Source organism: Furipterus horrens, unplaced genomic scaffold (genome assembly GCF_987537825.1).
Source record: "Furipterus horrens unplaced genomic scaffold, mFurHor1.1.pri manual_scaffold_1, whole genome shotgun sequence".
Taxonomy (NCBI): Eukaryota; Metazoa; Chordata; class Mammalia; order Chiroptera; family Furipteridae; genus Furipterus; species Furipterus horrens.
In genome coordinates this window covers 119,379,739-119,389,846 of record NW_028327171.1, presented here as the reverse complement: position 1 = coordinate 119,389,846, position 10,108 = coordinate 119,379,739, and the positions used below count along the sequence as shown (strand labels likewise).

Below are 10,108 nucleotides of genomic sequence, written 5' to 3'. Positions count from 1 at the left end.
CAGTGCGCAATGAACACTTGTTCCTTGGGAGTGTGACTTGAAACTCTAGTGCTGAAAGTGTCTGAAAGATACACGTGACTCCTCTCCGACTGGCCTGTCCAGCTGAGAGAGGTGGACATTTCAGTGCATCTTCATGGTTTAGGTGAGAGGTAAAAAGCACATTCCCAAACTTCACTTAAAACTCTCTTTGCTCTGCATATCCAATCAGTGATGGTATACTCTGTATGATATTTCTTGTTGTTTTTGACAGCCTTTGCTATCCGTCAGCATGACTCCTGATCAGTTGTTCTGTTATAAGTTATTTCATGCTACACGAGGCAGGCAGGAGCATGGGGGATGGAGGTGAAGGCCAACTCAGAGGCTTGTCAAGCTGTTTGTGTTCTTGTGGAATGTTGAGGAGGGGCTGCTTCTCCTGTGGGGATGGGGCATGGGATCAGCACTGGGCAGGAACTTTAATAAAGGTAGGAAGTTGGTACTTCTGGGCTTCACTACTTCCCCCAACTCCCAGCTCTGCTCTGGAGCCACTGGAAATTCCTCTATGGAGCAATTGTTCAACAGGACAAGGCAGGTAAACAAAGAAGTGAACAAGGAGATTCCAAAGTAACAATAAGCATAAACTCAGTGCAGAAACAAGAACATTTACAATACAAATGATTTTTCACCAGCCATACCTAACCAGGATTTTTAAAAAGTGTATGTTTTTCCTACTACTTTTGTCAATATATTAATTTATTTACTTATTTGTCCTCATTCGGTGCTGGTAATGTAGCACAAACATTTATTTGCTTGTTTTTTTAAAGAGATTTAGTGATTTATTGTTATTTTTAAGTTTATATATTGAATATCATTTCATAAAAATGTGGTTTTATTCTGTGTTTGTGTTTTCCTTATAAAGTTGTTTTTAATATTTATTTTAAAACTGTCAAGGTTCCAGGCATCATATTTTGGGGTCATTACAATATTCTTATTTCTGAGTTTAAAAAAGGCAGAGAACTTGTTTCTGGGATCATTTCAGTAAAGAGATATACAGTATTCCTTCACTTATTGTGGATATTACTTTCTAGCCCCACCCCCACACCCCCGCCCTGTGATCGGTGAAAATCTGCGAAGTAGGAACCTTATATTTATTTTAGTATTTATATATTTTTAAGGCTTTATAAACCCTTCCCACACACTCATAAACCATTCCCAATCCCTTATTAACCTTTCTCACTCCCTTATTAACCTTTTCCACACTTTTATAAACACTACTTATGTTCTTAAACATATTCTACACTCTTAAACCTATGTAACTTTAACAACATATGTATACAGTACCGCAAAATCCCGCGATATAGAGAAAAATCTGCGATAAATAATTAAATATAATATTTTTAAAAATCCCACGATACAGTGAGACCACGATAAGTGAACTGCGATATAGAGAGGGACTACTGTATCAGAATATTGACGGCAGGGTCTGTTTTCACACTCCACCTTCTCCCTCCACCCTCTCTCCTGCTCAAGTCTACATCTTCTAGGAGAATCAGGGCAGCAGCAAGGAGAACTTAACTGAAGGGCAGTGGTCCAATGGACCTCTTTGGCTCTCTTAAATATTTCCCCCTAATTCTGCATAATTAAAGTAAATATCCCACTCTTCCCTTTAACTTCAAACTTATTCATGCTGCTGGCTCTCTTTCAAGGTCCCTTAGCAAGCAGGTCTTCTCAAATAAAAAGTCATTATACCATCATTTCATTCTGCATTGTATTTACATTATTTTGTTTACATACTTTATTTCTCCAGACAGACTGTAAGCTATCTGACTGTAGGATTTATGATTTATTTGCTTTTGTATTACTCATATAATTATTGCTAATAATAATAAATCGATGGCTTATATATATTTAATGCATGAAAGAATGAATGAATGAATGAATAAAGCCTCAGATTTCATTATTCTGTAAAAAATGCAATCTGTTACATACTTTTTTATTTTTATTATTATTATTATTTTTAATATATATTTTTATTTTTTGGTGTTTCAATTACAGTTGTCCCATTTTTCCCCCATTGCGCTCCCCCACCCAGCCCACCCCTTCTCCCACAATCATATCCCTCCCCGTTGTCCATGTCCATGAGTCATTTATACACATTCCTTGACTAAACCCTTCCCTTTCTTATCCCCCTTCTCTCCCTCCCCCCACCCCTTATGACTGCTATTCTGCTCTTTGTCCTATTTAGTTTGTTTGTTTGTGTGTTCTTTAGTTTCCTGTATTAGGTGATATCATCTGGTAATTTTCTTTCTTTGCCTAGTTTATTTCACTAAGCATAATTCTCTCTACGTCCATCCATGTTGTTGCAAATGGCAGGAGTTCCTTCTTCCTTTCTGCTGCATAGTATTCTATTGTGTGAATGTACCACAGTTTTTTGATCCACTCATCTACAGATGGGCATTTAGGCTGTCTCCAGCACTTAGCTATTGTAAACAGTGCTGCTATGAACATAGGGGTGCATAAGTAATGTCCTCGGATAGAGGACGTATCAGATATTAAACTGATAAGAACAGATACTACACTTGATCTTAGCCAAAAGGCCGAGAAGCAATGTTACATACTTTTTAAAATCCTCACCCAGGGATGTGTTCATTGATGAGAGAGAGAGAGAGAAACGTTAATGTGAGAGAAACATTGATCAGTTGCCTCCCATATGCACCATGAATGCGGATAGAACCTGCAACTTAGGTATGTGCCCTGACCAGGAATCAGAACTGCAATCTTTTTTTGGTGTATGGGATGATACTCCTACCAACTTAGCCAACCGGCCAGGCCACATACTTATTTATAATCTAACAATTAGCTCAGGGACAAGCAAGCAGAGGACACAAGCATTTACTGCTTTTGTCAAGAATAAGCCATATTGCTATAATATGGAAAGAGTCCTTTACAGGGACAACCACCATCATTTAAATGTATAAAGAAACTATTCTATTGAAATACAGAAAGTAAGAAGTTTGGTTTTGCCCAAAGTTAGTCACAGGACATTTTGGGACACTAGTGCCAAGAAAAGAATGTGAGATTGGACACATATGAGCTGCTGGTAAGTACCATAGTTGCTCAGCTTTTACACAGGCACAAAGTCCTACTAAACATGAACTAGAAACTACATATACCAAACAGCATTTGTAAGCTATTGGGTGGGGGCTACTGAGAAATATAAAAGTATTCAGAATGAGAATAGATTTAACAAATGACTCATAAATTAAAAAACAACCCTTGATTGAATGGAGCTCAGTCAGGAAGGGAGACAGATGTGTTAACAGGAAGTTCTAAATGGTCAGATAGCTGTAAGGGTAGGCACTGTGTCTCAGTGTCATAGAGCCCTGAGTCACCCAATGGGGGTCAGGGCTGATGTCCCAGAGGTGGCACCATGTGAGTTGAGAGTTGTAGGTGATGTAAGAGTTTGCTGGAGAGACCAGTATTTGCTGGAGAAGGACATCTGGGAAGAGACAATAACACAGGGTAAGTCAGAAAGTGTGTATGTGTGTGCATGTGCATGCATGCATATGTGTGCACAAAGTATGTGTGTGTGCCTGAGTGTATGCATGCACATATGAGTATGATGAGGCAGAGGAGGCAGGGTAGAGAAAATGGCTCATTGCAGACTCCAGGGTAGTTGAACGTTGGAGTATGTTGTGTGTAATATTTTACCTTCAAAGAGCACTAGTTCTCTTATCCCCACCTGGTTCTGGAAGAAAGAAATGCCTGAGGTTTACATATGTGGATTGACCACAGTGCACTCAGGCACTGAGCACACAATTGTCACAGAGTGAGCAAGGCACTACTTGAGGGGGTAGGGATTCAGAATTAGATAAAACACATGCAAATCCCTTCCTGCATGTGCCAACACTTCACAGGAACAGACAATAAACAATTACAGTGGGTAAAATTTGCACAGTGTCAGAGAGTGGCAAGTGCTAAGGAGAAAAACAAAGCAGGAAAGGCTTGGGGCTGTATCTCTGATTCAAGTGGCCAGAGAAAGCCCCCACCCACCCCAACCATGGAGACACTGGAGTCCAGAGTTGAAAGAAGTGACATGTCAAGTGGGTGCATCCACCCCTTTTATTTGACATGCAGATGAAACTGGCTCCAATTCCAAGAGACCTGCACTGCAGACTCTCCCTCCCATGGTTAACAACAGCTTTCCTGTTTGTGATGAACCTTACTGAAAGAGAGGGCAATGAAGTGGTTTTACTTTGCCAGGTTATCTACCTTCTAATCACTGTCTGAGCTTCTGCTTCTCTTGACCTCAGGTCCATTGGCCATCACAGGAGATATCCTTCTTCAATTCTCCACAACATTCCGCACACCATTAGGAAAACCCATGCTGACCTGTGGAACTTAAACTTCTTCAGGGCCCAACAGGGGTTCTCTGGACACAGGTCTCTCAGCCCTCTGAGTTATTCAGTCTGGAACAGTACTATCCAATTGGATATTCTGTGATGAAGAAGAGATTCTATATCTGTGTAGTGCTTGAAATGTGCCGAGTGCAACAGAGAATCTCATTTTTTAGCTCAAGTTAAATTTAATTCATTAAAATGTAAATAACCACACCAGGCTAGTGGCTATTGTATTGGACAGTGCAGGTCAGGAGTAACACCCTGGGAAGCATGGGGATGGAGCTCTGGTGTGCTTGTCCAGGTAAGATTTGCAACTTTGTGGTGTCTAAAGCCCCATGAAGGGCTGCAATCGGAAGATAGTCTTCTAAGTGTCTCGCTCCTGGATCACACACAAACATAAATACCTGTTTCTTGTGGGGATTAAACAAAACAACAAACTTTTTCTCCCACCTTCTAAGTTCTTCTAGTTGGACTAATAATGAAAATAACTGAGACAGATTAACAGGAAAAAGTCAAAGTTTAATATGTAGTCATGGGAAATTCAAATAAACATGAGAATCCCAAAGACAGTGAAGCAAAACTGGGTATATATGTCACTTTGGACAATGGAGAAAAGTGGATAACATGGTCTTAGATTTTAAAAGTAAAAATGAGCTATTTTCAGGTAATTGAGGAAAAGCAGAATACACAAGTCAGGTGTATTTTTTTGCTAAGAGATCCATAAAAAAATGGGACACGGGGTATATCTAGTCAGCAAACTTGAAGTCTTCCTGTCTAATGCTAAGGTGATTATGCCAAGGATCCCTTCCTGAAGTAAGTATTCCCATTTGAATCTCTTAGATAGGAAAGGGGAGAGGGTGTCTAAAGTTATTTCTGGGTCTTTTCTTTTATAATCAGCTAAAAATAAAAGTCATAAAAGGCAACGTTAGGGTGGTAAGAGTTTGTTCCCCTTTACCCTTTAGCTCAATTAATTTTCGGAGAGATTTCAGTCTATACTCCTAAAATGAAAGGCTGCTATGCCCACAGTGGAGTTGGCACTGAGCATTCAATTACTTTTTCTTTCCTCTTCTTCACACTGTGCACAGTAATTCCTTCTGGAAAATGAGAATCTATTTTCCTAATAACCTGATCCCTCTTAATGATCTCTGCCTTGGCCACAGCAAAGCCAATAGGAGATTTGAGCATATCTTTGCTTGCTTTTGGGATGGGATGGTGGGCTGGCTAAAATAGCAGAGTAGCTTGTGTTGAGAGAAGAATAAAGAATAAAGATAAGGGCCAGGAAATACAAGCCATGAATAAGACCCAAACTTCAAGCCTGGCAATGGACACATTCCTGTGGTTGTTCCTCAGATTTGACTGTCTGCAATCTAGGTGTCCCTATGAGTGAGGAAACTGGGCATCCGTACAGCACTAGGGACAGGATGTACAGTGATTAGAACCAGTACCACACAGTATCAATGAGTATAAGAGCGTAAAGTGCTTGGCCCCTCTGACTCCTTCTTGTTCAAGCCTGCTGTGTTCTCACATAAAAACGTGCTAACCTTTAGAGGGATTTTGATGCACCTTGAGCTTTTACAAAACAGCCCCTTGCCAGAAGGTGCTTCTCCCAAGGAGATGGGGGATATATATAATAATTGTTTAGCAAAAGTTGGCAGACCAGACTCAAGACAACTGGGGTCAACTGACTGGAAACAAAGAGGTGTCACAGTCTCTCTTAGATCTCTGCCATCTGTGGTCATCAATTACCTCTTGCCCCTCTCATTTCCCCTTCCCTTGACATAAAATAAGCCTGAAATCTGTACTTTAGGAAGATGGATTTCAGGTACTACTAGGGCTCCCATCTTCTAGGTTGGTATCTTCTGGATCAATAAATCTTTCCTTACTCCAAACTATGACATTTTGAGTTTTGGCCTTTTGAAACATTGGCACATGGACTTTGAACTGGTAACATGAGCACCTGTACTCTGACTTTGGTTTCTGAGTGCCATTCTCCAGTAAGAGGAACCAGGGATCCCTGGAGAAGTGGAGATGCTGTATGGAATGACTGGAGCAAGGAAAATACAAGATGAGCCTGGAATATCTTGTGCTAGAGAGAGAGAGTATGTGAAGAAGAATAGAGGCATGGCAAAGAAACAGCCAGCTTGAGCAGGATCCTACTGAGCCATATCTATGACAATTTGAGTATCAAATAATGATAGTAATGGATTATCAGGTATAATAGATAAGAATCTGTGAGTCCCTACTGATAATAAATTATCAACTGGGGGAGAAGACAAAATCAACTACGGTAGATAATCAACTTGTAAATGTAGAAGGAGTGATAGAGTTGGCAGGACATCCTTCCCCACTTTGGAGTGCCACCTGACACAGGTAAGGAGCATAAGTGTAAGCTAAGGTGATAAGAATGATGGGTGAAAGTTTGATGAAAGCATCTCCAACAAATAACTTGTTAATTACAAAGGAAAAACAGCAACTTTGTAGTGGAGAAACTTGGTAGATATCACCTTAAGCAATGATCAAAGTTAACATTACCAGAAATGAGGCAAATGAACATCACCGAGAACATATCATCACCTCTGGGGATCCCTGCCAAAAACTTGTAACCTGAATTTAGTTATGAGAAAACACTGGACAAACTCAAATGAGGGAGGTTCTGAGGAAAAATCTCAGCTTTACATTATTAAAAAGTGTCAACATAATAAAAGAGAAAGAAAGACCGAGGAATTATTTCTTATTAAAGACATGAAAATTCTTCACCAGAAAAAAATAGTAGCCAAGAAGATTATTATTTAGAAGTTAGTGAAATTGTAACAAGGTTTGTAGCATAAAAGATACCATTGTAGCAATGTTAAATTTCCTGATTCTGATAATCATATTTTGGGTGCGTAAGTGGATGTCATATTATTTTGAGAATTTCCATGCTGAAGTATTTAGGGGTAAATGTACATGTAAGCAATGTACTCTCAAGTATATATTAAATAGCTGAGAAAGGGAAAAAGAGTGATGAAAAATAGGACAAATATTAATAATGGGTATCTACAAATTATTTGTAGTATATTTCAATTTTTCTGTAAATTTGAAATTATTTACATACAAAATAATCCCAGCCTTTGATATCAGATTGCCAGTATCTAAATCCTAAGCGCAGCCACTTACTAGCTGTGTGTCTATGGGCAACTTACTTAACCTCTCTGGCCCTAAGCTTCCCTAACTGTAAAATGCAGATAATAATAGTCCTCAGAGTTACAATGATATTAAAGAGTTGATGCATATAAAACACTTAAGAATGTACTGCACACGGCACATACTGGACAGGTGGTGGCCGCTGTTGTCTGTGTCTAAGAGATGAAATCATGGCCACTAGGAAGGTGAAATAGGGAAATTCTCCTAGAGATTTTCAGAGTGAGGATGCCTGAAGGATGTGAGCAGTGCTCAGGAAGGCACCCTATGCCCCTGACCTCAGGCCTCTGCCCCACCTTACACTCAGCACTAAGTCTGGGAGTGAATGTGTGACTGGAGTGAGACCAACGTCCTACTTACTGCTGTTCTGATGACACCCTGTGTCTATTTTGGAGGACCAGGGAGCAGGTGACCTTCAGCCCAACTCCTCAGAGGTGCAATTTCACCACTGAGAAAGACCTAACTTTGCCACCCCAAATACACCTTTTGGGATATTGATTTTAAGCAGGTTATTAAGAAACATAAAATTCAGGAAGAACCTTTGATCCTTTCCTCTAAACTCCCTAAAGGAATTCAGATAGAAAAACCTACTTAAAGGAAGGGGGAGCATCACCTCAGCATATTTATCTTATCATGTATGAATTAAGTGTGGCAGACTGGGAGAAATGTAGCACAGCTTGTTTGTGTCTCATGGTTTCTGGGTGACCCAGCAAGAATTTGTTTATCACATGTTTGTGTTTTCTCATCTACCTATGAATTGCCTGCTTTCCTTTGGGAATCCCAAATCCCTGCCTCCCTCTTCTTTGTCCAGAATGGCATATAAGCCTCCATGGCCCAATGTGTTCTGGGGTCTCATATCCCTATATGTACATACAAGAATGTTAATAAATTTGGAAATTTTCTCCTGTTTATCTGTCTCATGTTAATTTGATGATTAGTCTAGCCAGAAAAACTTATAAGGTAGGAGAAAAATGATTTTTGACTCCTATATCATCTACAGTAAGGATTATATCCACCCCTATCTATGCACTATAACAAATAATAAACACGTTATAGTTATTGAGCATGTTGACTGTGCTCAATAAAAATTTGGGGTGGATTATCAAAACAAAGCTCTGACATAGGTACTATCATTATCCTAATTTTAGACATAGGCCCTTGAAGCCTAGAGGAGTTTATTAAGTTGCCCAAGGACAAACAGCTGGTAAGTGGTGACTAGATTCAACCCAGGCATGTGGGAGTAACTACTATGTTATTACTGCTAATAACCCTTTCCTCATTTCTGAATATTTTTATCCCACCTTTTTCCTGCCCCTTTTTAAAAAGAGGAATAGTGGGCGGAGAGGTTAATTACTCTTTCAAGGTCACAGTAGTTCAGATTTGTCTCAACCTTGGCCTGCCGGTGAATGCTGCAGGGGGCCAGGAAGGTGTCCTCTGACTTGGCCAGGACATCAGTCCAGTGCCTAACATGTGGTCTAACCATCAGTTCCCCAGTGGCCAATCTCCTGTGGCCTCACCCCTGCAAGGTAGGTGGTAGTTTGGAGGCAGACATCCTGGAGGGTCTCAGCACAGACTAAAGCTGCCCCTAAGCTACCCTCAGATAAAAGCCTTACAGTTGGTGTAACTTCCAAGGTTCAGATGAGCACCTGTGCCAGGTTTGCTGACTCACCAGAAGGTTATTAAGGTCCGGTTCTCCCATACATAAATCCAGGCAAGCAGTGTAAGAAGAGCTGAGCAGTTCTCTGCCCCAGGAGCTGGGCAGACAGGGAGGAGTGACAGTTCAATTTGGCAGGCCCTTGGCACCCATGCACTCTGGGAGTAGCCCTGAGATCAGGGAGCTGACTCGTGTAGGTGTTCAGGGCACATATACACACTCACCCACTCCCCACATTAGCAGTCAAGCTCACCCCTTTCTTCCTCTTATGCACTGACAATGCCACCACAGACCCTCACTGCAAAACAGCCCCTTCCTCCCACTCCTCTAGAAATTACCAATATAAATAACATGAGGCAGATTAACAGGAAATAATTTCAAAATTTATTATATTTGTACACATGGGGATATGAGACCCCAGAACACATTGAAAAGTTGAGGGTTATTTGCCATTCTTGGCAAAGAAGAGGGAGCCAGGGGTCTGGGACTTCAAAGGGAAAGCAGGCAATTCCTAGGTAAATGAGAAAGTGCAAACATGTGGAGACAAATTCATGCTGGGCAACCCAGAAGCCATGAGACACAGAGGGGAGTCCAACAGACAGGCTGTGCTACATTTCTCCCAGTCTGCCACACTTAATTCATATTTGATAAGGTGGATATGCTAAGGTGATGCTCCCTTCCTTTAAGCAGGTTTTTCTACCTGAATTCCTTTAGGTAAGAGGGGAGGGTCAAAGGTTTTTGCTGAGTCTTTTGTTTCTTAATACCAGCTTAAAAAATATATGTCCCTAAAGACATATTTTGGGTTGACAAAGCTCTGGTACTCCTCACTCCTTTTCAGTTTGGCCTGGGAATAAGGGTGTTAATTTCCCTGTGGGGTCACCTTTCTCCATAATCTGTG

General features: G+C 40.6%; 1 pseudogene; it reads right to left on the bottom strand.

Annotated features, from left to right (window-relative positions):
- Window positions 1-2,483: 2,483 nt before the first annotated feature.
- LOC150021823 (U2 spliceosomal RNA) lies at window positions 2,484-2,585 on the bottom strand (annotated as a pseudogene).
- Window positions 2,586-10,108: the final 7,523 nt, after the last annotated feature.